At 46.8% G+C, this 26,342-nt stretch overlaps 1 protein-coding gene across 2 annotated transcripts in view; it reads left to right on the top strand.

Annotated features, from left to right (window-relative positions):
* The window catches only part of LOC148143355 (uncharacterized), a 352,041-nt gene extending 330,206 nt beyond the window's left edge, over positions 1–21,835 (top strand). For both annotated transcript variants that reach the window (XM_087974129.1, XM_087974130.1), the window contains one exon: positions 21,344–21,835. The gene's annotated coding sequence lies outside the window, so the exon portion shown is untranslated. The remainder of the gene's footprint in view (positions 1–21,343) is intronic.
* The last annotated feature ends 4,507 nt before the right edge of the window (positions 21,836–26,342 follow it).

Consider the following 26,342-nt stretch of genomic DNA (forward strand, 5'->3'; position numbering starts at 1 on the left):
CCAGTCTTCACAACCACATTTCTACTTTCACCGAAGACGATTAGAGTCTTACAGCACAGAAACAGACCAGTCATCTCAACTTGACCAGATATCCTAAATTAATCGTGTCCCATTTGCCAGCATTTGGCCCACATCCCTCTCAACCCTTCCTATTCATGGACCCAGCCAGGTGCCTTTTAAATGATGTCACTGCACCAGCCTCCACCACTTCCTCTGGCAGCTTGTTCCATACATTCACCACCCTTTGTGTGAAGAAGTTGCCCCTCACTTCCCTTTCCCCATTCACCTTAAACCTATGCCCCTCTTAGTTCTGGACTCCCATACCCTGGGGAAAAGACCTTGGGTATTCACCCTATGCATGCCCCTTATAAACATGTTAGGTCACCACTCAGCCTCCGATGCGCCAAGAATATATCCTGGTCTATTCAGACTCTCCCTGTAGCTCAAACCCTCCTACTCTGGCAACACTTCGCAAATCTTTACCAATCCTTTTCAAAGTTTCACAACACATTTCCTGTAGCAGGGTGACCAGAACTGAACGCAGTATTCTAAAGATGGTCCAAACAATGTCCAGTACAGCCGCAACATAACCTCCCAACTCATCTACTCAATGCTTTGACCAATAAAAGAAAGCATCCCAAATGCCTTCTTCATTATCCTGTCTACCTGTGACTCCACTCTCAAGGAACTATGAACCTGCACTCCAAGGTCTCTTTGTTCTGCAACACTTCCCTTAACTATGTCAGTCCTGCCTGGATTACTTGACCAAAATGCAAACCTAACATTTCTCCAAATTCAACTCCATCTGTCATGCATTGGCCCATCAGCCCATCCGGTCAATTCTAATTTATAGTGAATTTTGTTTCCTCTCTTATTCCCTAGATGCTGAAAATCTCCATCCCACACACACTCCGTCTATTCTCACTTTGCTGATCCTAATCCCTGCTGTACCTCATCCTGAAGGGTCTGGTTCATGCTGATTAACAGGCCCATACTCGGGAGGGGGGAGGGTCTAATTGAAACATACAGAATACTGAACAGCCTGAACAGAGTGGACGTTGGGAATGTGTTTCCATTGGTTGGAGGGACTAGAACCAGTGGGAACAGCCTTAGAGTAAAGGGAAGACCTTTCAGAATGGAGGTAAGGAGAAACTTCTTCAGCCAGAGAGTGGTGAAACTTATCAGTCACGATTGAATGATGGAGCAGACCTGATTGGCTGAATGGCCTAAATTTCTGCTCTGATGTCTTATGTTCTCTTGCTGTCCTGGACAGTGAGAGAGAATTGGAAGCAGTAGGCCACCTGGTCTTACAAACCTGCACCAACATTCAATGGATTGGTTGTGATTCTGCTGACATCTAGATGAATAGGTTGGGACTTGTTCAATGGACCACAGGAGGTTGAAAGGTGACCATACAGAGGTTTATAAAATCATGAGGGGGATAGATGAGGTGACTGCCAGGTATTGGTTCAAGATTAGGCAGCAAATTTGAAGGCGAGAGGAGAAAGATTTCAAAAAGGCAGGAGGGGCACCTTTTTTTCAAACACAGAGTAGTTTGTGTGTGGAATAAATGTCCAAAGGAAGTGATGGATGCAGGTACAGTAACAATATTTAAAAGACATTTTGATAAGTACATGAATAGGAAAAGTTCAGACGGAATTGGGCCAATCTAGGTGGGACTAGTTTAGTTTGCGAATATGGTCAGCATGGACTAGTTGGGCTGAAGGGTCTGTTTCTGTGCTGTATGACCCTGTAACTGTTCTGTACTGATCTTAAAATCATTTTCTTGCCTTCCTCCATAAACATCCACTTCTTTGTTGTTCTAAAATCAGATGAGCTCAGCCTTGAACATATTCAATGATCCCCTAACTACAGAGAGACATTCTCAATTCTGAACTCAATTCCTTTTGCTAATATAACACTTGCCTTGCTGATTGCTTGCTGCACCTGTCTGACAACTGGCAGTGACTGGTGTAGGAGGACGCTGAGGCCCCTTAGGATGTTCACACATCATTCCTAATAAAGGGCTCGTGCCCAAAATGTCAACTCTGCCGCTCCTTGAATGCTACCTGACCTACTGTGCTTTTCCAGTACCACACTTTGACTCTGATCTCCACCATCTGCAGTTCTCACTTTCTTCACATCCCAATCCATCACCATTTAAACAACACACCTCCTTTCTGCTTTTATTGCCACAGAAAGGCTCTAACTTCACATTGTGGTACTGCATTTGCCATGTGTTTACCAATGGTGGTCTTCTCTACATTGGGGAGACCGAGCATAAACTTGGGGAACGGTTCGCCGAGCATCGCAGCTGGGTCCACAGAGGTCAACCGGACCCTCCCAGTCACCATCCATTTTAATTCCCCTTCCCACTCCATTCCTGACATGACCATCTTTGGCCTCCTCCGTTGCCATGCCACACCAAACCACAACTTGGAGGAACAACACCTCATCTCCCGCCTGTGCAGCCTACGGCTCGGAGAACTCAACATTGAGTTCTCCAATTTCAAATAACCTCACTTCCCATCCCCAACTCCCTTCCCAGCCCCGACCCCTCATTTCCACTCCTCCCTGCCACCAACCAGTTTCCTTCCTCCCCTTGACCAACCAGGTCGTACCCTCAGCTTGCCTTCACCTATCCCCACTTCACCACACTGCCCCTTGCACCCCCTTTATCTGCATCTCCCCCTACACTCATTCCCAGTCCTGCAGAAGGGTTACACCCGAAACGTCGACTTCTCCACCTCCTGATGCTGCCTGGCTTGCTGTGTTCTTCCAGCCTCCTGCCTGTCTATTTCGCCAGTTGAGACACAGACTCAGACCAACGTTTCCAGAGTCTGTCTCCTCCCTGGATTCACTCCCTTTGCTTTCAGTTGCTGCAAGTCAACAATTGAACACCAGAGTGAAAAAGAAATGGAAAAGGGGGCAAGAAAAAAAAAGAGTGTCGTACTCACAGATCTTGGACAGAGGAAGGAATTTACCGTCTGGGTGAAGCTCATGGTCCAACTTCCGCATTTAGACAATAGAGTAGCTCTGATTGGTAGGAGGACCTATCTCTTTCCGGTCCTCCAGGTCTCCCTATTGGGCCATCAGGAGAACGGCTTGCGCCTTTTTCTGGCGGACGGATGAACATGCGCAATGTTTTGCTGACACCGACGGGCATGCGCGCTGCGTTGCTGACACCGGCACACATGTGCAATATGCTCTTTGGGGATGTTGGTGTCAGTGACAAATTAAAAATCCAAATGCCAATAGGGGAGAAAAAAGATAAAGGCACAATTTTTTTTCCCCGTGGGTCGACATTTCATTGCTTTTGCATTTTGTCTGCTGCTCAACTTTTGTATGTATTTTCTCCTTGTTGGGAGAGAGTGTGCCCCAATGAGCTGTCTGTGGGAAGGAGCTGTAACCAGTTACACAGATGAAAAAACATTACACTATTCGCAGTAGGGAGTGACTGTCCATGTTTTCCGAATGTGATCACACTTTCAATTGTTCATCAGAAACAGGGAGCCAAAAGGTCACCAGAACTGCAGAGAAGTCGTGGAAAAGTGGGGAATGTGGGAAGGGATTCCATTCCCTATCGGTACATGAGATTCATCAGCTCAGTCGCAGTGGGGAGAGGCCGTTCTTCAAAACATTATTTCCTATTGACAAAAACACATCCACGCTGCCTGATTACCTTGAACTTATACAAGTGCCCTGTCATAACATCTTTAATCATAGCTTTGAACATTTTCCCTATGACATATGTTAAGGTAAATGGTCTGCAGTTTCCTGTTCTCAGTCACCCTTTTTGAAGAAAGGAGTTTTCCAATCTAAAGAAATCTTCCCTGAAACTAGTGAGGTTTGGAAAATTAAAACCAATGCATTAACTATTTCACGAGCTAGTTTTTCTTTAAGAGTCCATGATGAAATCTTTTGGGCACCTGAGACTTGTGAACTCATAGTTCCAACAGTTTACTCAGTACGACTTCCCTGGTAATTGTAATTGTCTTCAGTTCCTCCTTCCCTTTCAATTCCTGATTTCCAGCTAAAGTGTTACTTTTATCCTCTCTACTGAAGACAGATTCAAACTCTTTTCAATTCTCCGACCATCTCTTTATCCTCTGTTATTGAATCCCCAGACTCATTTTCTACAGAACCAACACTTACTTTGTTAACTTTAAAAAAAAAAGCTGATAAAACATTCCAATCTTTTTTTAAAATATTTTTGGCTTACTTTCTAACTCTAATTGCTGTGCTTCTGCCTGTATTATTTCTGATAATTTTCCCCAGCTCTCAACTCTCGCATCAACCTGTCTGCGTATTCTAAAGAACTGACCTTGGTTAAGTGTTGCAAAACAAACAGGGGCAAATTTTTCATCTCCAGAAAGTCTTAGTACTTAACACGATAACATTCACTTTGAAATATTGTTCTTCCAAACTTTACCAAGCACATCTTCCAGATTCAAAATCCCACAATGACACCCAGTTTTGTTATGATCATTAATTTTGAAGAGAAATTTGAATATCCAGTGATTGACTGGAAGAACTGTTCACGAGGTTTCCACATTTCTAAACAAAAAAAATCAACTGGATTAATTTAGCAGAATAGCACGTATGGCTTTAAATTGCAAATCCAGTTTTCTTTTGAGTGACGGATCCACACCAGATGAGGATCTAATACCTGGATTTAGGCTGTTGTCAGGACCTTTTATTAAACACAAAATGGCATCTCAATATAAAGTAATAGAACAACATGGCTTCAGGCTACACATTAACACTGTGTTTAAAATGGCTAAAAGCTGCATTTCTGCATTCCTGAGCTAACTGAATTACAGATTAAGCAAACAATGCCTTCTTCATAGTATGGATCTAATTAAGCTAGATAGGACATTACTGACCATCCTAGCTAACCTTGAAGCACAAGTATGAGGAGATAATGCATGTGAAACAACATTGTTTCCCAGGGTTAACCTGTTGTCCATTATGTAATTTCATGCTGTACTGTCTCCCAAGAAACATATGAAAATTGCTTTTTGTTCCAAGTTAATCACGCAATTTCTCCAAGGAACACAGAATATTTTAATATCTGTGTTGCTGGACAAATCTTTGCCCGGCTGTTACTAATTAAAGTGTGAAACCTTGCTGAACCTCCTAGAGTTCAGTTGATCGATCGCGGAACTGAGACACCCCCTCCTGGGGGTTGAGGTCTTCAACTCTCACTGTGCTTTTGGTGTGACCCATGATTACACAGACTTGTGGGAACATAGAGGATTTTTAACCCCCACGGGGCAGACTAATAGTAATGCCATTTTGTCCCATCAATCTGGCAGCTATCAAGATATTCAGCTCACGCTGAGGCAATGGATACAGTCTCCAAAGGAATGAGCAGATGGATGCTGCTGCCGAGCAGGCAGCCTTCCACCCCAAACTTCTGGTCCCATTGGGTCCCCAGCAAAACCCAGATAGAGACAATATGGGGATAGGAATGCCAGGCCTGGGTATGGGACTGAAATCACAGGGGAGGCCCCCTGCTGAACAGCACAAACTATGGCCTCAAATAGGGTACTCGTTTGATACTCAAACCGAAATGTGGGTGATCCCTGATGGATTGGTTTGTGTTCCTTCTTTGCTGCTGCTTCCTTCAGTTGATTATGTGCATTATTGTACACACTTGGGCAAGAAGGAAATGGTAATACTTATTACAAACTTGGTGACACCCAGATTTCCAGAAAACAGCGAGGAAAAGAGCTGAAGCGTGTTTAATTTGTAAACAAACAAGATGCATGCTGTAAGAGGGATGCCCTGAGGTTGTTAACTACCTCCTTGCCTCGTCAGCCTTTTTACTTGTCTACAACTTGCTTTCATAGAATTATGTCGCGTACATTGTTAACGATATTGTCTAATAATAGCAGATGTATTTTGTAGGTGAATCAAAACCATCCCAATGACTGAAACAGCTGACTGTCTAGTGTTGGACAACTGGGAAATATTTGCATCAGTTAACCAAAACTCTTTAGAGTTTACATTCATGGGTACGCCAAGCCTCAGCATTAGGACCGGGACATATTGGAGCTGAGATGGACAGGCCCGTTCCTAGTCCTGCTGGGTTACCCGGTCAGCAGTCAAGGTCATGGGGAGGCCGCATGGACACACACAACACAATGCAAACGAGCGCCACCCCCTGGAGGAACACCAGACGTCCCGTCAGAAACACATCTTCAGCCTTCATCCGTGAATGGCTCAGCCTGATCATTCTGCCTTTTACTGAACTCTTTCTTATCTTTCTTTCACTGACTATGTTTGATTGGGACACAATGGATAGCCTGATAATCTGTAGTAAACAGGAATTACAGTGTAATACTTTTCTTTACAGGACATTACCTTTATGCAGAAAAGCACAGCCGCTCTAGCTGCTGGGTTTGTGCCCATATTCCCATCCACTCCAAGGGAGGGATCCCCCTGAGATCCATACCTTTCAATGACCCTGCCGAATGGGGGCTGCATCAGGGTCATTCTGCTGCTGTCACAACTTTTCACATCCCCCTGGTTTCCGAAGTGGGTGAGCACCCCAAACTCTGACGGGGATAATACCCACCTCCACTGGCAATCAGTGGGATATACAATGGATACATTCAAGGGTTGGTTCCAGCCTCAATATTACCTCTCCTGTGATCTTCGGGCACCCGGTGCAAAGTAGGGAGGACAGGTCACAGGACCTCCTCATGGGTCTGCTCCTGGGGCTGGCCAAACTGGCTATAAACAGGTCCAGGCAGCAGGCCATGGAGGGGATCATTAGGGCCGACTGCCTGCCCCTCCTCTGTAGGTATGTCAGAGCCGGGGTGTCTCTGGAGAAGGAGCACGCGGTGCCCACTAACACCTTTGTGTATTATTTCCCCCTCCAACTCTATTTTGATTTGATCGCTGCCCTCCCCCTCACTATTTGATCATGCAGCATTGTCCTCTGAGAAGGGCACTGCTTGTCACTGGCCACTCAGGTGTTTCCTTTCTTCCTGGTGGTGGAAGTTGAATAAAGATTTGTGCACTTGTTGTCTTTCACTGTGTCGCACACCTGCACACACAACATAGGTGCAGGGGGAAATATAAGCACTCCTGCAGTAAGGTGGTAGTGTGGGGGTAGAGGAGAGAAAAAAAATACAAACCTGCCCGAACACCCCCGTCCCTGTTCCTCACCAATCTCACAGCCACGACTCCACCTCTAGGAAGTATTTGCATCAAGAATAAGCATCCCTCAGGATGGCAGGCTTGTTTCAGTAAGTGTCTGCACTCCCTACTCCTTACTTCAACTGCTTACTAGCCCACTGCAGACAGGAGCATACTTAACCTCAGGGTTCCCAACAAGACCACCATCAATTCCTCACTTCCCACCTTTTGGATTGGAACCTAATTTGTTGCCCTTCAACGGTTCTGATTTCATTTGTGGCCATACGGCCTACTCCTGGCTGCCTACCTCCTGGACTGGCAGCTGGTATTTAGGTTATGTTGTCCCTTTCCTTTACCACTCCCACACTTTGCCTTTTGAGAATTCCAAACCACACATCAAGAGAGTGCTCACAACTTTTCAGCACCTTTTCTCTACCTTCTTCCCTCCCTATGCTACCCTGCACCTTGAGGTTGAGGGTTAGTGAATTGCTACCACTATGGAAGAGATTGCCAATGCCACATCTTCAGCCTTTGATCTGCTCAATGCAGGGATGGTCACTGTCCACACCATTGCTCTCCAAAGTCACATGGCCCTCGACTCCCTGTTAGCCGAGAAAGGAGGCACTTATGCCCTTATCGCCTCTGACTGCTGTATCTACATCCCTGACTCCAGTGAGAACATTACTAACATTACCGCCCACATTGGGTAAGGTGGCCTCCTCCCTCCATAACACTACTCCCCATTGGGTGGCTGGCTTGGCTTTTGGGCTTCTGCTCTCTTCCAGGGCCTTGTGCTTCTCATTGCTGGTTTTGTTCTGCGAGCACATAGCATTATTTTCCAGAAACAGTTCTGTGCCCATTTCAGCTGCCTTCTGATGCCGAATATCCCAGCATCTTCCCAACTTGTGCCGCTTCTCATTTCTGACATTTCTGCACCAATAGATGGTTTCACTGACACTCTCTCTCCTGATCCTGGTGACCTGGACTATGACAGTTACCTTGGCGACTCTAAACCCCCATCACCAACAAACCCCACTGGGTTCACTACATCCCTCCTTTTGCCGGTTCCTCTGAACTGACCTCCTGATTTGGTAAAAGGAAAGAAGAAAGGAATTGTGGGAGAATTAATATATTCTGGTCAGCCATTTTGCCACATATTAAAAACCTGGAAACCACTTTCAATCTCAGCTTAGTGCCTGCTTGCCAAAGCTTATGTTTCCCAGACTAACATTGTGTTTCCCAGGCTCAATAGAGAGAGTCGGCCTTGCAGCTGTACTGCTACCTGATAAACAAATTCTTTCCTTGCATGGGAATATCCTTCTCTTTGCAAGGACCTATTGTATACTTATCAGATTCTAAACAAAACTGTCCAGACACTATGTGACTGGGTAAAGTGCCTCTGTTTACTCATTATCCTGCAATTAACAGATTGCTAATTGTTAAATGATTGTAACCTATATTATCACACAACTTTTGTTTGTCGTCGGAGTGACTTCTGATTATTAGGTCGTCTTGGCTCTCACTGTGAGCTCCCAAATAAACAGTCAATAACTCAAGGTTTGTGTGTCATGATTACTTATCCAATACTTATTGGACTACTACGAACAAGTCACCCACAGCATAATCCACTGCCATCCCCAACATGGATCAAGGGGCCATCCTTTTTTGCCAGACAAGTAAATGTATCAAGCTCAGGAAACAAAGCCTGTCAAACATTAACAGGCACAGATCTAGACCAACATTTTCCAGAGTCTTTTCCTTCACCTCGATTGACTTTCTTTTTCCCTCAGCTCCTACAAACCAACAGCTGAACCCAAGGATGTGAAAAGAAATGGGAAAGGGGCGAGAAAAGAGAGTGCGGTACTCCCAGATGTTAAACAGAGGAAAGAAGTTGCAACCTGGGATAAAGGTCAACCTTCATTCAGAGAGAGGTGTAGCAGCAGCTTCAGAAGCTCATGGTCAAAACCATCCGCATTCAGACAATAGGAGGGCTCTGATTGGCAGTAGGACCAGGCTCCTTCCGGTCCTTCAGGGTTTCCCAAAGGTTCGTCTCCCCGTCCATCAGAGCGATGAGGGGCGGCCCCAAATCGATTTCACACATGCGCACCATCAGCACTGCTCACGGCCGATAGAACGGTTTATTGATCGCATGGGATTGTGGGTGTTACATCAGCCATTAAAGAGATGAAATCCAGTGTTCCATATGCTTTCTTAACCGTCTTTTTTTGTATGTTGGTGACGTTTACGTCAGGAACTAATCTTTAATCGATATTAGATTGATACACTGAGTGAAACACTGCAGGCATTCAACTCTAAACACTATTTCCAATTCAGTGTCAGTACATCACTCTTTATTTGTCCTCACATCAGGACAGAATCAAAACCCGATGTCCGTTCCAACTGAACCTCGATTTTTGTTTAGTTTGCGGGTTCCAGCCCTCTGTTTCAATTATTTATTAAAAATTACTCATGGTACATGTGCAGCATTTAGTTCCCCTTGAGAAAGTGATGGTGACCCGCCTTCTTCAACTTCTGTGATCCATAATGGTACGGTGACCCACAATGTCCTTTGGCTGGGAATTCCAGGATTTAGACCCAGGGACACTGAAGGAACAGCAATATGTTTCCAAGTCAAGATGGGCAGTGGATTGGAGGGGTACTTGCAAGAGGTTGTGTTCCCAAGTATCTGTTGCCCTGGTCCTTCTAAACGGAAGTGGTTTTCTAAGGTATTTTCTAAGGATCTTTGGTGAATTTCTGTGGTACATCTTGTACACCACACACATTCCTGCTTCTTAACAGTGGGCAGAGGGAGTGGATGTATGTGGAGATGGTGCCAATCAAGCAGGCAACTTTGTCCTGGATGGTATCAAGCTTTTTGAATGTTGTTGAAGCTGCATCCATCCAAGCTGGTGGGAGAGTATTCCATTACACTGCTGACCTGTGCCTTGTCGAAGATGGACAGGGTTTGGGGAGTCAGAAGGTGAGTCACTCGCCACAGTATTCCTGACCTGTTGCCTGCTGTTGTTGCCATTGTGTCTGTGATTAGTCTCGTTGAGTTTCTGGTCAATGGTAAACCCCAATGATGTTGATAGTGGGGTGTTTAGTGACAGTAACAATATTGAATATCACGAGGCAGTGGTCAGATTATCTCTTTTGGGGATGAGTCATTGTTTGGCATTGGCATGGCATACATGTTACTTGCCACTCATCAGCCCATTGAATATTGTTAATATCTTGTTGCATTTCAAACTGAACTGCTTCAGTTTATGAGGAGTTGTGAATCGTGCTGAACATTGTGCAATTATTGGTGAATATCACCACCTCTGACCTTATGATGGAGGAAGGTCACTGATGAAGATGGTTGAGCCTAAGACACTACCCTATGAATTCGTGTAGAGTTGTCCTAGAACTGAGATAACTGACCTCCAACAACCATAGCCATCTCTCTATGTGCCAGGTATACCTTCTCACTTAAGATACACAATAATATTTCAAAACTAATTGAAGGAATACATACGAGACACCCCTCTTCTGGGAGCCTCCAGTGCAAGTTTTTCTGTTCCAGGAACAATCTGATAAGTGTTGACTGTCATTAACCCCTTTGATCTTGGCCATACAGAGCACCTCCTGTCCATTTCTCCCCTGCCACCCACAGCACCCCCATCCATTCTCCCCCGCCACTCAAGCGCCCCCTATCCATTATCCCCCGTTACCCCGAGTGCCCCCTGTCCTTTAGCCCCCGCCACTCAAAGTGCCCCCTGTCCATTCACCCCCGCCACTCCAGCACCCTCTATCCATTCTCCCCGCCACTCACAGTGCCCCCTATCCATTCTCCACCGCACTCACAGCCCCCGTCTATTCTGCCCGCCGCCCTGAGCGCTCACTGTCCATTGTCCCTGCCAAGTGCAGCGCCCCCTGTCCATTCTCTCTCCAGTCCCAGCTTCTTGTCCATTCTCTCTCTTTCCTCTGGACACCCTGTCTATTCTCTCTCATGCAACCCTCTGCATCCCTGACGTTTCTTTCCCCGTCCTCTGTCCCCTCCATCTATTCTCTCCCCACCGTCTGCCCCCCACTATTCTCTCTCACCACACCCTCTGTCCCATGTCCATTCTCCCCCATTCTCTGTCTCCCCATTCTCTCTCTCTCCCCATTCTCTCTCCCCTCCCCATTCTCTCCCTCTCCCCATTCTCTCTCCCCTCCCCCATTCTCTCCCCTCCCCATTCTCTCTCCCCTCCCCCATTCTCTCCCCCTCCCCATTCTCTCCCCCTCCCCATTCTCTCTCCCCTCCTCCATTCTCTCTCCCATCCGCCATTCTCTCTCCCCTTTCCCCCATTCTCTCTCTCCACTTCCCCCATTCTCTCTCCCCTTCCCCATTCTCTCTCCCCTTCCTCCAATCTCTCTCCCCTTTCTCTCATTCTCTCTCCCCTCCCCATTCTCTCTCACCCACACCCCATTCTCTCTCCCCTCCCCTACACCCCATTCTCTCTCCCCTCCCCAATCCCTCTCCCCCTCCCCCTCCCTCCATTCTCTCTCCCCCACCCCATTCTCTCTCCCCCACCCCCATTCTCTCCCCACCCCCATTTTCTCCCCCCACCCCCATTCTCTCCCCCCACCCCCATTCTCTCCCCCACCTCATTCTCTCCCCCAACCCCATTCTCTCCCCCACCCCCATTCTCTCCCCCACCCCATTCTCTCCCCACCCCCATTCTCTCCCCACCCCCATTCTCTCCCCACCCCCATTCTCTCCCCCACCCCATTCTCTCTCCCCCACCCCCATTCTCTCTCCCCCACCCCATTCTCTCTCTCCCCCACCCCATTCTCTCTCCCCTTCCCCATTCTCTCTCCCCTCCCCATTCTCTCTCCCCTTCCTCCAATCTCTCTCCCCTTTCCCTCATTCTCTCTCCCCTCCCCATTCTCTCTCCCCCACACCCCATTCTCTCTCCCCTCCCCTACACCCCATTCTCTCTCCCCTCCCCAATCCCTCTCCCCCTCCCCCTCCCTCCATTCTCTCTCCCCCACCCCATTCTCTCTCCCCCACCCCCATTCTCTCCCCACCCCCATTTTCTCCCCCCACCCCCATTCTCTCCCCCCACCCCCATTCTCTCCCCCACCCCATTCTCTCCCCCAACCCCATTCTCTCCCCCACCCCCATTCTCTCCCCCACCCCATTCTCTCCCCACCCCCATTCTCTCCCCACCCCCATTCTCTCCCCACCCCATTCTCTCCCCCACCCCATTCTCTCTCCCCCACCCCCATTCTCTCTCCCCCACCCCATTCTCTCTCCCCCACCCCATTCTCTCTCCCCCACCCCATTCTCTCTCCCCATCCCATTCTCTCTCCCCTCCCCATTCTCTCTCCCCTTTCCCCATTCTCTCTCCCCTTTCCCCCATTCTCTCTCTCCTTTCCCCCTCCCCTTTCCCCCATTCTCTCTCCCCTTTCCCCCATTCTCTCTCCCCCAACCCCCCATTCTCTCTCCCCCAACCCCCCCATTTTCTCTACCCAACCCCCATTCTTTGTTAATTTCCGCACAGTCGTTGTCAGTTTCAGTGCAGACATTGTCCATTTCAATGTCTGCATGGAAATCCATTGTTGTAGTAATGGGCGCTAATTGCTCTTCCTGAGAAGGGGGATTCCTGCAGCCCTTGCTATTAGCATTTGGTATTGAGTCTGTATCAAGCTGTTAGCACTTCTATAATGGGTGTTGGCTGGAGCCAGACACTTCGGCGGGCAGTGTTCATTACTCATGTGTATTCTCTCCCCCACCTTTTTTTATTATTTCAAAATATACTTTATTCATAGAAATAAATCTTTGGTACTTATACAATTCGTCATGTCGTTCATAGATATATACATTGCATGTCTTAACATTACAAAGAACAGATTGAATTAATCGAATTTACAGTTATCCTATTTACAGTTCCCTTCATTAACCATCCAGTCTCTTGGTATTTAGCTGTGGCTTCAGTAGAACCCACCTACTGAGTGGGTGCCCTGTTATACGATAGTAAATGAACCTTCTATAACCCCCAGTTTATGGGGTTACCATTGTCCATTTGACTGTCCTGACTCTGGGGTAGCTGTCTGCATCCCCATGGTGAGCATGAACTGCTGGACCCTCGCTGGGCTGAGGTAGCTATCCAGGCCCTCACTGGGGTCATTTACCTGCTCTGGAGTCATTGAGCCAAGGCAAGGGTCCGCACCGTCCAGTTCTGTGTCTGACAATGGGACTGTCAGAGGATCAAGCTCTCAGTTGCCTGCAGTTTTGGGGCAGTGGGTACCCCTTGGGTCTCACTGGGTGGAGGGTGGACTTCGAGGGGTCCGTTGTTTCCTGGTTGGGAGGAAATGCCCTCCTCTTTATCTACGGCGCTCTCCCCACCCGCCTTAAACTAATCAACTGGGTTGTGAGTCCATTGTGCTGGCATTCTGGTGGCCCAGGCAGTGTCTGTATCAGCTCTGCTGTTTCTCCCCGTATTGAGATCCGGCGGCCATCTTGTATGTCAAGTTGGCCAACTGATGGCTCAGTGACCATCTTGTGTATCTGTGTGCCTAGTGTTACCCTGCCCTGTGCCATCTCCCACTTCTCCGCCACCCCATTCTCTCTCCCCCGCTCAATCTCTCTATCAACCCCACTCATTCTCTGTCTCTTCACCCACCCTCTGACCGCCATTTTCTCTCTCTCTGTCCCCCATCCATTCTGCCTCTTTTCTCCCCAGCCCCCACCACACCGTCCTTTCTCGAGCCTCGAACCAGCTTTGACCGCTGTATCAAACCCTTCAAAGGACAGAGAGAGAAAGATAATGGATAGTAATGACTCTACTTGGGAGTCGGGAGGGGTGAGAAATGGCTGATCTTCAAAATTGAGAATACCGAAAATGATATCTTCGGAAACATCGTTAACGCCAGAAAGCACGTTGACGTTTTTTAAAAGAGCTGCTGAAACCTTTCTGAAACTTTCACTGAAATAAGCGCAGTCAGGCCGTAGCTCAGGAGAGGCTGGGAGGTGTGAATGGGCGTAAGTGAGGATGCTGGAAATTAGATTCAAGATTAGAGTGGTGCTGGAAAAGCACAGTCGCGGGAGGCTGGAAGAACACAGCAAGCCAGGCAGTGTCAGGGGGTGGAGAAGTCAATGTTTCCAGTGTAACCCTTTTTCAGGATTGGGGATGAGCGTAGGGGGCGATGCAAATAAAGGGTGTGCTGGGTGGTGAAGTGGGCATAGGGTTAGACAGGTAGAGGGTTCGACCTAGGCAAAAGTGAGGACTGCAGATGCTGGAAACCAGAGTTTAGATCAGAGTGGTACTGGAAAAGCACAGCAGGTCAGGCAGCATCCGAGGAGCATGAATATCGATGTTTCGGGCAAAAGCCCTTCATCAGGAATTTCCCCAGATTAGGGGAGTCCAAAGCTGGAGGGCGTATGTTTGAGGTGAGAGGGGAATGATTTAAAAGAGACGTGAAGGACAACTTTTTCACATAGACGGTTGTGCATGTATGAAACGAACTGCTAGAAGAGTTGGTGGAGGCTGGTACGATTATGTTTAAAATGCATCTGGCTGGGTACATGAAACGGGATGGTTTGGAGTCGTGTGGGTCACGTGCTGGCAAACGGGACTAGATTCATTTCAGATATGTGGTCGGCACAGACAAGTTGGGCCGTAAAGTCTGTTTCCATGCTGTGAAAGCAGAAGTGTGGCTGTGAAGACTGGACATTCTGAGCAGCTTTCAAAGATGTAAGAACAATGACTACAGATGCTGGAAACCAGATTCTGGATTAGTGGTGCTGGAAGAGCACAGCAGTTCAGGCAGCATCCAAGGAGCAGCGAAATCAACGTTTTGGGCAAAAGCTCTTCAGGAATAAAGGCAGAGAGCCTGAAGCGTGGAGAGATAAGCTAGAGGTGGGTGGGGGTGGGGAGAAAGTAGCATGGAGTACAATGGGTGAGTGGGTGAGTGGGGGAGGGGATGAAGGTGATAGGTCAGGGAGAAGAGGGTGGAGTGGATAGGTGGAAAAGGAGATAGGCAGGTAGGACAAGTCCGGACAAGTCATGGAGACAGTGCTGAGCTGGAAGTTTGGAACTAGGGTGAGGTGGGGGAAGGGGAAATGAGGAAACTGTTGAAGTCCACATTGATGCCCTGGGGTTGAAATGTTCCGAGGCGGAAGATGAGGCGTTCTTCCTCCAGGCGTCTGGTGGTGAAGGAGCGGCGGTGGAGGAGGCCCAGGACCTCCATGTCCTCGGCAGAGTGGGAGGGGGAGTTGAAATGTTGGGCCACGGGGCGGTGTGGTTGATTGGTGCGGGTGTCCCGGAGATGTTCCCTAAAGCGCTCTGCTAGGAGGCGCCCAGTGTTTTGCCCTTACTGGGAGCAGAAGAATACAATGAAGTCTTGCATTTGTGAGAGAGCAACTGAGTAAGGGAGTACATCTGGGATTTTGGTGGAAAATGGGAATTCTTTGCACTGTGGGATGAAGCTCAATCCTATCCAGTTATTTCAGCTCATGGGTGAGACTCGGCAGTTCATGCAGGCAGTCAATCCAGGTAATATTTTATAAATTCCTGCTTTGGAAATAGAACCAGTCTTATTCCAGATTGGGATACAGACAGACTGATCTCACACCTTTAATGCATGGTCTGAGCTGAGATGATACCTTTTGTTATAAAACCTTAAGTTATTTCAATAAAGTGTCTTTCAGGAAGTTCTGGGATTTAAATATTAATGATACCTGCAGACCACTCTTAAAGCTGAAAGGCTTAACGATCCAAGTTTGTTCAATATATCATTTCAGTGGCAGGACACTAATGTTTTTCTATAAATTCTATGCCTTATGATGTTATTCTCCACAACCACCTGATGAAGGAGCAGCACTCCAAATGCTGGTCCTTCCAAATAAACCTGTTGGACGATAACCTGGATGTGTGTAATTTTTTTTTAACTTTGTACAGGTTAGGGTGGATTGACCATGCTAAAGTGCTCACTGTGACCAGGGAGGTGCGGGTTTGTGTGAATTGGCTGTGCTAAATTACACATCGTGTCCAGGAATGGATTGGTCATGCTAAATTACCTGTCGTGCCCAGGAATGTGCAGGTTAGGGTTAATTGGCCAGGCTAACTTATCCAGAGTGACGATCTAGACCCCTCTTAAGGGGCCTTTTGTTTCGAGATTGGTCTAAAGAATCAATGGAATGCGGTCTGTACAAAGCAAGGCTATCAGTTTAATAAGGCAGCTTGACACAATTCTGTCCAGCAACACAGCGGTTAAAGCTTCTGTGTTCCATGGTGAAGTTGTACAAGTACATTCAAAAATTACACATTATTTATTTAAGTTTTTTAAGACACAGTACAGCCTTAATAACAAGAAAATACCAATCAAATATAATAAGGTGACATGATTTACAGCAGGTTAATCCAATGATATTTCCTGGGAAAGGAGTCTTAATTATGTAAATCATCATGCCATGGTAGCAGCTCAAGGTTAGTTCAAATGGTCAATTAATGTGTCAGTATTCATTTTAAGCAGACTCCATTGTCCTCTTATCTTTGGATTTTAGCTTAATTCTGCAAAACAGCAGGACAAGTTCAGAGTTCAATCATTATTCTCAGCCATTTTGTTGTATTGTTTTAAATTGAAAAGACATTTTGTGGTTAGTAAAAATCTGCATATACTTGTTGTCTGACAACCTAAATTCAAATTTTCGATCTTCACCTGAAGCATCAGAGTCTGAGGGGTGACCTTATAGACGTTTGTAAGAGGCATGGATATGGTGAAGACCCAAGGTCTTTTCCCCAGGGTAGGGGAGTCCTACCCTGTTTGAGGTGAGAGGGGAATGATTTCAAAGGGATCTGAGGGGCAACTTCATGCAGAGAGTGATGCATGTATGGAATGAGCTGCCAGAGGGAGTGGTTGTGGCTGGTACAATTACAACATTTTAAAAAGCATCTGGATGGGAATATGAATGGGAAGGGTTCAGAGGGATATGGGCCATATGCAGACAAATGAGGCTAGATTAGTTTTGGAGATCTGATCAGATGAATTGGACCAAAGGGTCTGTTTCTGTGCTGTATGACACTAATCATCTTTGGTGAAAGCAGAAGTGTAGTTGTGAAGACTGGACTTTCAGAGCAGCTTTCAAAGATGCTTTGTCCTTACTGGGAGCAGAAGTTGTAACAATGAAATCTTGCATTTGTGAGACAGCGACTGAGTAAAGGAAGTACATCTGCGATTTTGGCAAAAAATGGGACTTCATTGCACTGTGGGGATGAAGCCGAACCCTATCCAGTCACTTCTGCTGGTGGGTGAGACCAGACCTCAAGACTAGGGGGAGTAGATTTAGGACAGAGATGAGGAGGAGACAGTGAGGACTACTGCTTTTCCTGGAGTGTAGTGAATCTATGGAATTCTCTTCATTAAGTATATTCAAAATGGGTTTTTGCATGGTTGGGGAATTAAGGGTAGTTGGGGCAATGCTGCTAGAAGGAGCTGAGACGATGGATAGATCGGCCGTGATCGCAATGAAGAATGGGGCAGGCTAGATAGGCAAAATGGCTGACTCCTGCTTTTATTACTGTGAAACTATTTCCCATAGCTAACCCACCTCATCTGCACATCACTGAGCACTGTGGGTAATTTAGCATAGCGAATCCACTCTAACCTGCACCTACCTGCACACCATGGGTAATTTAGCACAGCCAATCCAACCGAAATTACGCAACACTGAACACTGGGTAATTTAACATGGTCAATCCACCCGAACCTGGACAAAGTTAAACATCACAACACCAGATTATAGCCCAATGGGTTTATTTGGAAGTACTAGCTTTCGGAGCACTGCTCCATCATCAGGTGGTTGTGGCGTATAAGGTCATAAGGCACAGAATTTATGGAAGAAGATTAAAGTGTCCTGCCACTGAAATGATATATTGAACAAACCTGGATTGTTACCTCTTTCATCTTTTACAGTGGGTTGCAACTATCATTCATATGTAAATCTCGATAACATAAGGTTTTATAACAAAAGGTAACAACATCTGGGTGGCATGGTGGCTCAGTGGTTCTTAATTCTGCCTCACAGCGCTTGGGACCCAGGTTCAATTCCAGCCACTGGCCACAGTCAGTGTGGAGTTTGCACATTCTCCCCGTGTCTGCATGAGATTTCTCCAGGTGCTCCGGTTTCCTCCCACAATCCAAAAGTATGCAGATTAGGTGAATTGGCCGTGCTTAAATTGCCCAGTGTGTTATATGCACTGGTCAGGGGTAAATATGGGGAATGGGGCCTGGTGGGTTACTGTTTGGAGGGTTGGTGTGGACCTGTTGGGCCTGTTTCCGTACTGTAGGGAATTGAATCCAATCTCAGCTCAGACATTGCGTTAAAAGTCAGAATCTGTCTTTATCCCCACTTGAATCTGACTAGTTCTGTTTCTAAAGTAGGAATTTATAAAATACAACGTTCTGACAGCTTGCAGATTGTGCATTTTTGAGCAAAATAGAATTTATCTGAAAATATAATTCTGCAAATGCAAATTCACCCCCATGGACTTGTGTGCTTACAGCTAAAAAGTTTATTTCCGTGCTGTGTATCTTTGTCTATTTGGTAACAGATGCTTTATTTCTGTTGGCATAAATATTGTTGTAAGTCATAGTTGGGTACTAATAGTTAGATATAAAGCAAAGAGAATTCCTCAAATAGGGCACTATCAGAATCCTGGGAGACCCCTATTTCTGGTTTACTTCCTATTGACAAACATTAAGCATGAGCACCTATTTATTTCTATTTTTTTGTTTCACCTTTTCTTGTTTGATTCCCTGGTACGACTGTACTCTGTGTCTGGTCGGTTGTCAGGCTGGGAGATAGTGGATAGGGTTTCGATTGACTGAATGTTGTATTGTTCTGGAAGGTGTGGGGGGGGGGGGGGAGTGTTGGGGAATCAAAACTTCAGCAGAGCTGAGAACAGATCAACATCTTACTCTGTGGGAACAGGGAGATCAACAGAGGACAGAGAAACCAGGACCTGAAATCCGACCTGACACCGGATTACTGTGATCAGTGTTTTCATTAGCAATGCCAATCCTCTACCTTCACCTAGCTTCCCGTTTGACTATCCCCTCGATATTCAAGATCCAATCCTTGTCGTCCTGAAGCCATGTCTCTGTAGGGAGTCTCAGAATATAATTATTCTCTTCAATGTGTGCAGTCAGTTCATTCACTTTTGTAACAGTGCAGCACACATGCAGACACACTGTTTTCGGTTTACATTTTTTATGATCTTTGCAATCCAGTTTTAATTGCTGGTACATTTACTCTCCTTGTCTCCATCATTCTGTGAGGTTCATTTCCCACATCACTACATTGCTCACTGGCCTTGATTGGGATTGGCCATAGTGCCCAGGGATGTGCAGGTTAGGTGTATTTGTCAGGGTAATGTAGAGCGGTAGGGGAATGGGTCTGGGTGGGTTCCCCTTCAGAGGGTCGGTGTGGACTCGTTGGGCCGAGTGGCCTGCTCCCACACTGTGGGGATTCTCTGAAGCGATGGAATATTTACAAACGGTGCAGGACAGCGCAGGCGCAGTGCGTGCGCCCGCTTGGCCCCGCCCATCCGCTCCTTTCGTGACGTCACAACGCGGAAGTGACACTGAATGAATGAAAATCCCTCCGTCTGGGCTAATCCTGGGGCGGGAAAATCTGTTCACTTGTAGCAACGGGAGTGATTCCAGGGAGGGAGCAGACCCTGTCAACTCAGGTATGGGAGTTAGTTACCAGGTGAGGAGGACAGAGATTGGGAGGAGTAGATATCTTTTCTGTTTTCCTTTTCAAAATGCACCCGATTTCCACAAGTAAATGCAACAGGTAAAAGTACAGCACATGCAGCTTCAAGCCGGCTGTGCATCCTCTGTTCTTCCTCTGCCTTGGCTCCAGCATTTTTTGGCTTTCTATCCCTCCCCCCCCCCCCCCCCCCCCTCCACCTGCCCGGTGTTCATACCTCAATGTTTTTCCGGTTGTCTTTTGTGGGCTTTGAAAACTTTCCCAATCGTCTGGGTACAGGATTTGGGAGATTGTGTTGTAGCTGTCCAGGACATTGGTTAGGCCACATTTGGAATATTGTGTGCAGTACTGGTCTCTCTGCTGTAGGAAGGATGTCATAGAGTCATGGATGTTGTGAAACTTGAAAGGGTTCAGAAAAGATTGGCAAGGATGTTGTCAGGGTTTGAGCTGAACAGGATGGGGCTGTTTTCCCTTGAGTACCAGAGGCTGAGGGGTGACCCTACAGATTTCTATAAAATCATGAGGGGCAGAGATAGGATAAATAGACAAGGTGTTTCCCTGGAATGGGAATCCAGAACTAGAGGGTAATAGGTTTAGGGTTGGGGGGAGATTTAAAAGGGCCCTAAGGGGCTACTCTTATATTCAGAGGGCGGTGCATTTAAGGAATGAGCTGCCGGAGGAAGTGGTGAAGGCTGGTACAATTCCAGCATTTAAAAGGCATCTCGCTGAGTATATGAATAGAAAGGGTTTGAAGGGATATGGGCCAAGTGCTGTCAAATGGGACTAGTGATTGAGGATATCTGATCGGCATGGATGAGTTGGACCGAAGGGACTATTTCTGTGCTGTACATCTGGTAGACAATGGTCCTCAGAATTCTGTTCCCATTAGGCTCACTCTTAACTCTATTGCACATGGTCTTGGCGACAGTATCACATTCTGAAATGAGAAAAGACCTATAAATGCGCAAGGGAATAGTTCCGTTCTGGGTGTGTACATGGAGATGAGTATAGTTACTGAAGTGTGTCGGTGTTAATGCCTTGATGTCTCATTTTGCTCCCACCTTCCCGGGGTCGTTAACCATTTTGTGTCTGGTCCTACCTCAAGAAGCTGCGTTGCAGGTTCGCCCTGAATTGACACACTTTTTTTTGCTTCCCAAAATCAGATCTGCTCACTCTCAGCAGGATCCCAGGGTTGTGAAAGATATTAACTTTCAGGTGGAGGTATCCAAAATTCAGAGAGATGTCAGTCTTGATGTTTTTGCTTTTTCTGCCCCTGTAAGATCCTGAATCAGCACCTTCAGGGGAATTAGTTAGAGCAGAGGGGGAGAGAAAGTGGGATGGTACTTTCAATTTTGTGGAACAACAAAAGAATATTCCACAGAAAGTAGAATTGCTTGTTCTAAATTTCTACCATGCGCTGATAATCCCTTTTGTAATCCCTTTTTGCAGAGTATTTGAAAATCTGAAGACTGAGGTTTCAAAATCAACGAATGAAGGGCTTACGCCCAAAACATTGACTCTCCTGCTCCCCGGATGCTGCCTGACCTGCTGTGCTTTTCGACTGTCTGTCCAGCGTCTGCAGTCCTTACTTTGCTGTCAATGTCTGACAGTCACTCAATCCATCGGGACCACAACCTTGTTTGACTGTGATTTCTGTGAGAGGGATCAACGCTTTTTCGTTCCTGTTTGAGGACGTTTTCAGCATCAGTGGGACTGGATGAGAGACCCAATTGTGACAGCGCCCTGTGTGTGGAGCCTGAAACAGTTATACGGCCTGGAAAGGGGATTTCACAGCAGGGAGGGGCTCCCCACGCGTTTGTGAGCAGCTGAAGCTGTGGCCATGGAGAAACCTGAGGAATCCCACCCCGTGGAGAAACCGTGGAAGTGTGGCGACTGTGGGAAAGGCTTCTGTGTCCCGTCTGCCCTGGAGACCCATCGGCGCAGTCACACCGGGGAGAGGCTATTCCCTTGCACCGACTGCGGGAAGGCCTTCAAACATTCCTCGCATCTGCTGAGACACCAGCATGTCCACACAGGGCAGAGGCCCTTCAGCTGCCCCGAGTGCGGGAAGGCCTTTGCCGACGTCTCCTCCCTGATGAGACACCAGCGGATCCACACGGGGGAGAGGCCCTTCAGCTGCCCCGAGTGCGGGAAGGCTTTTACCGATGTCTCCACCCTGATGAGACACCAGCGGATCCACACCGGGGAGAGGCCGTTCATCTGCTCTCAGTGCGGGAAGGGCTTCTCCCGCTCCTCCCACCTGCGGAGCCACCAGCGAGTTCACGTGCCATCGCAGGGGGATTGAAGGAGTGACGGCTGAGTGCCAATATCAATTGGGCCATCAACCCACTTCCAGGGACTCCCTGGTTCGAATTCCACCACGACAGATGGCAGAATTGGTATTCGGTCAGAAATGTGGAGTTCGGAGTCTAACGATGAGACCGTTTCAGGGAGGGGGTGGTGCAGGGGAGAAAGTCCCCATCTGATTCACTCTCTCCCTTGTTAGGGAAGGGAACCGCCATTGTGGGAAAGGATTCACTCAGTCGTTCCAGCTGCACCCTTTACCCAGTCTGGCCTACACATGACTCCAGACCCACAGCAGTCTGGTTGACTCGACACTGCCCCTTCCTGACAAATGAGCGGGGAGAAACTTACTTGGAGACAGGGTCTGGGTTAAAATTGCTGAGTGAGGCAATACTTCCTCCGGGTTATGGCTGTACCAAGGATCCGATTACAAAGGGACAACTTGCTGCTGGCCAACAGTAAAGACAGTGAAGGGGGTGGGACAGGGGGTGTGTGGTGTGTGCACTTTGACCTTGAGGTGCTCACAAAGCAACTGCTTTTTCTCTGCCTTTTTGCTGGGGGGATCTGAAGCTGTAACAAAGTTGTGTTGCAATAAAGGTTACCTGAACTTACTACCGGGCTCAGACTTTCATTGAAAGCTTTGAGCTCCAAGAGGTTTTTGTTTTAAAGCTGCTCATTTCTTTCAGCCTCCTGCACTAAGTTTAGAACATAGAACAATCCAGCGCAGAACAGGCCGTTCGGCCCTCGATGTTGCGTCGACCTGTGAACTATTCTCAGCTCGTTCCCTGATACTATCCCAAAATCATCCATGCACTTATCTAAGGATTGTTTAAATCTCCCTAATGTGGCTGAGTTGACTACCTTAGCAGGTAGGGCATTCCGCTCCCTTACCACTCTGTGTAAAGAACTTGTCTCTGACATCTGTCTTAAAGCTGTCACCCCTCAATTTGTAGTTATGCCCCCTCGTACACGTTGACGTGATCATCCTAGGAAAAAGTCTTTCTCTGTCTACCCTATCTAATCCTCTGATCATCTTGTATGTCCCTATCAAATCCTCCCCCCTTAGCCACCTTCTTTCCAATGAGAAAAGGCCCAAGTCTCTCAGCCTTTCATCATAAGACCTTCCCTCCAGACCAGGCAACATACTGGTAAATCTCCTCTGCTTTTCCAATGCTTCCACATCCTTTCTGTAATTGGGTGACCAGAACTGTACACAATATTCCAAGTGTGGCTGCACCAGCGTTTTGTATAGTTGCAGCATGATATTGCGGTTCCGGAACTCGATCCCTCTACCAATGAAACCTAACACACTGTATGCCTTCTTCACAGCACTATCCACCTGGGTGGCAACTTTCAGGGATCTACGCACATGGACTCCAAGATCCCTCTGTACATCCACACTACCAAGAATCTTTACATTGACCAAGTACTCTGCCATCCTGTTATTCTTCCCAAAGTGCTTCACCTCGCATTTAGCTGTATTGAACTCCATTTGCCACCTCTCAGCCCAATTCTGCAGTTTATCCAAATCCCCCTGCAACCTGTAACATTCTTCCAAACTGTCCAGTACTCCACCGACTTTAGTGTCGTCTGCAAATTTACTAATCCATCCACCTATGCCTGTGTCTAAGTCAGTTATAAAAATGACTAACAGTAGTGGTCCCGAAACTAGTAATCGGACTCCAGGCTGAGTATTTTCCATCAACCACCACTCGCTGCCTTCTTCCAGTTTCTAATCCAAACTACTAAATCACCCTCAATTCAATGCCTCTGCATTTTCTCCATCAGCCTCCCATGTGGAACCTTTTCAAAGGCTTTACTGAAGTCCAAGTATACCATATCAACTGTCCTACCCTCATCTACATGCTTGGTCACCTTCTCAAAGAACTCAATGAGGTTTGTGAGACGCGACCTGCCCTGGACGAAACCATGTTGACTATCTGAAATCAAATTGTTGCTTACTAGATGATTTTAAATCTTCTCTTATAATCCTTTCCAAAATCTGTTCTACAATAGATGTAAGGCTCACTGGTCTATAATTACCTGGGTCATCTCTGCTGCCCTACTTGAACAAGGGCACAATATTTGCAATCCTCCAGTCCTCGGGTATTAAACCCGTAGACAATGACGACTCAAAGATCAAAGCCAAAGGCTCTGCTATCTCCTCCCTAGCTTCCCAGAGAATCCTCGGATAAATCCCATCCTGCCCAGGGGACTTGTCTACTTTCACTCCTTCTCAAATTGATAACACCTGTGTGTAACTAACCTCGATCCTTTCGAGTCTAATATCTCGTACCTCATTCTTTTCTTGAGTGAACTCCGATAAGAAATGTTAATTTCGCACCTCTCCGAACTCTACAGGGTCCATGCTCAACTTCTCACTTCTGTCTTTGACTGGCCCTATTCCTACCCTAATCATCCTTTTATTCCTCACATACCTATAGAAAGCTTGAGCGTTCTCCTTTATTCTATTTGCTAAAGACTGCTCGTGTCCTCTCTTTGCTCTTCTTAACTCTCTCTTTAAATCCTTCCTCGGTGATCTGTAATTCTCCATCGCCTCATCTGTACCATCTTGCCTCATCAACACATAAGCCTCATGGAACAGCATCATAAGACACAGAACTTATATCAAAAGATCAGTGTCATGCAACTGATAGAATATATTGATCAAACTTAGATAGTCTTCATCTCTTAGAATGGGTGCGGGCTTTGGTTCAGTAATACGTAACAATGTTCTTGAGATGACTGAAGGTTTTATTAAAAAAAGACACCTCTGCTCATACAATGAATTAAAGGTGTGAGATTTGAGTCTGTTGGTATTCCAATCTTGAATCAGACAGGTTCTGTTTCCAAAGTCGGAATTTGTAAAATATTAGATGCATTGACTGCCTGTAGATTGTGTGCTTTTTGAACAAAATTGAATGTATCTGCAAATATAATTCTGCCAATACAATTTCACCCCAAAGAGTTGTGTGTGTGTATCTGTGTGCATGTGAGTTAGTGCATGTGTGTGTGTGTGCATGCTTGGGAAAGTGAGAGTGTGATGGAGTATGAGCCTGTGAGTGTGATAGAGTGTTGAGGGGTGTGTCTGAGAGATCGAGTATGTGTGAGAGAGAGAGGCTTAATAAAAGCAAGGGGTTGTACAAATAATGGTCGGGCCATGAGTCGTGCTATAGAACAGGCAGACATGGGGGAGGTGGTGTTCAGGTACATAGTTCTTTGGAAGTTGCATCACTGCTAGACAGGGTGGTTAAGGTGGCATTTCGCAACATTGCCTTCATTGTTCACACCATTGAGTAAAGGGGTTGGGACATCATGTTGAGGTTGTACAGGATGTTGGTGAGGCCACTTTCAGAGTACTCAGTACAGTTCTGTTGGCCCTGTAATAGGAAGAATACTATTAGAGAGAGTTTAATAAACATTTACCAGGATGTTGTAAGGACTGGAGGGTTTGAGTTATAAGGAGAGGCTGGGTCTTTATTCACTGGAGCACAGGACGTTGGGGGGGTGACCTCATTGAGATTGATAAAATCATGAGGATTGGAGGTAAGGTGAATAACAAAGGGCTCTTGCTTAGCATCGGCGTGCTCAAAACTAGGGGCCATTTTGTTTTAATGTGAGGAGAGAGATTTAAAAGGAACCGGAGGGGCAAAAGTTTGAAAGAGGGTGATTTGCATGTGGAATGAACTTGCTGAGGATATGGTAGCTGCAGGTACAGTGACAACATTGAAAAAGCATTTGGATGGGTACATGAATAGAAAGGTTTAGAGGGATATGGGCCAAATGCAGGCAAGTGGGACTGGTTTAGTTTGGAATCCTGGTCGGCATGGACGAATTGGACCGAAGTGTCTGTTTCTGTGCTGTATACCTTTATTGAAACCAGTAGAATTCTGAAAGGGGCTTGACAGGATAGATGCAGATAAAATGCTCCTTTGGTGGGCAGGGTCATCGAATTCCGACAATGTGGAAGCAGACCGTTCAGCCCATCTGTTTCACTCTGGCCCTCTGAACAGTACCCCAACCATACCCAACCCCTTACTGCGTATTTCCCATGACCAAGCCACCCTAACCGGTACATCCCTGGTCACTATGGGTAATTTAGCACGGCCAATTCTCCCTAACCTCTACACCCTAATCTATAACT

The sequence above is a fragment of the Chiloscyllium plagiosum genome, unplaced genomic scaffold (assembly GCF_037043375.1).
Source record: "Chiloscyllium plagiosum isolate Xiang-an unplaced genomic scaffold, Cpla_swu_hap1 HiC_scaffold_27, whole genome shotgun sequence".
Lineage (NCBI taxonomy): Eukaryota > Metazoa > Chordata > Chondrichthyes > Orectolobiformes > Hemiscylliidae > Chiloscyllium > Chiloscyllium plagiosum.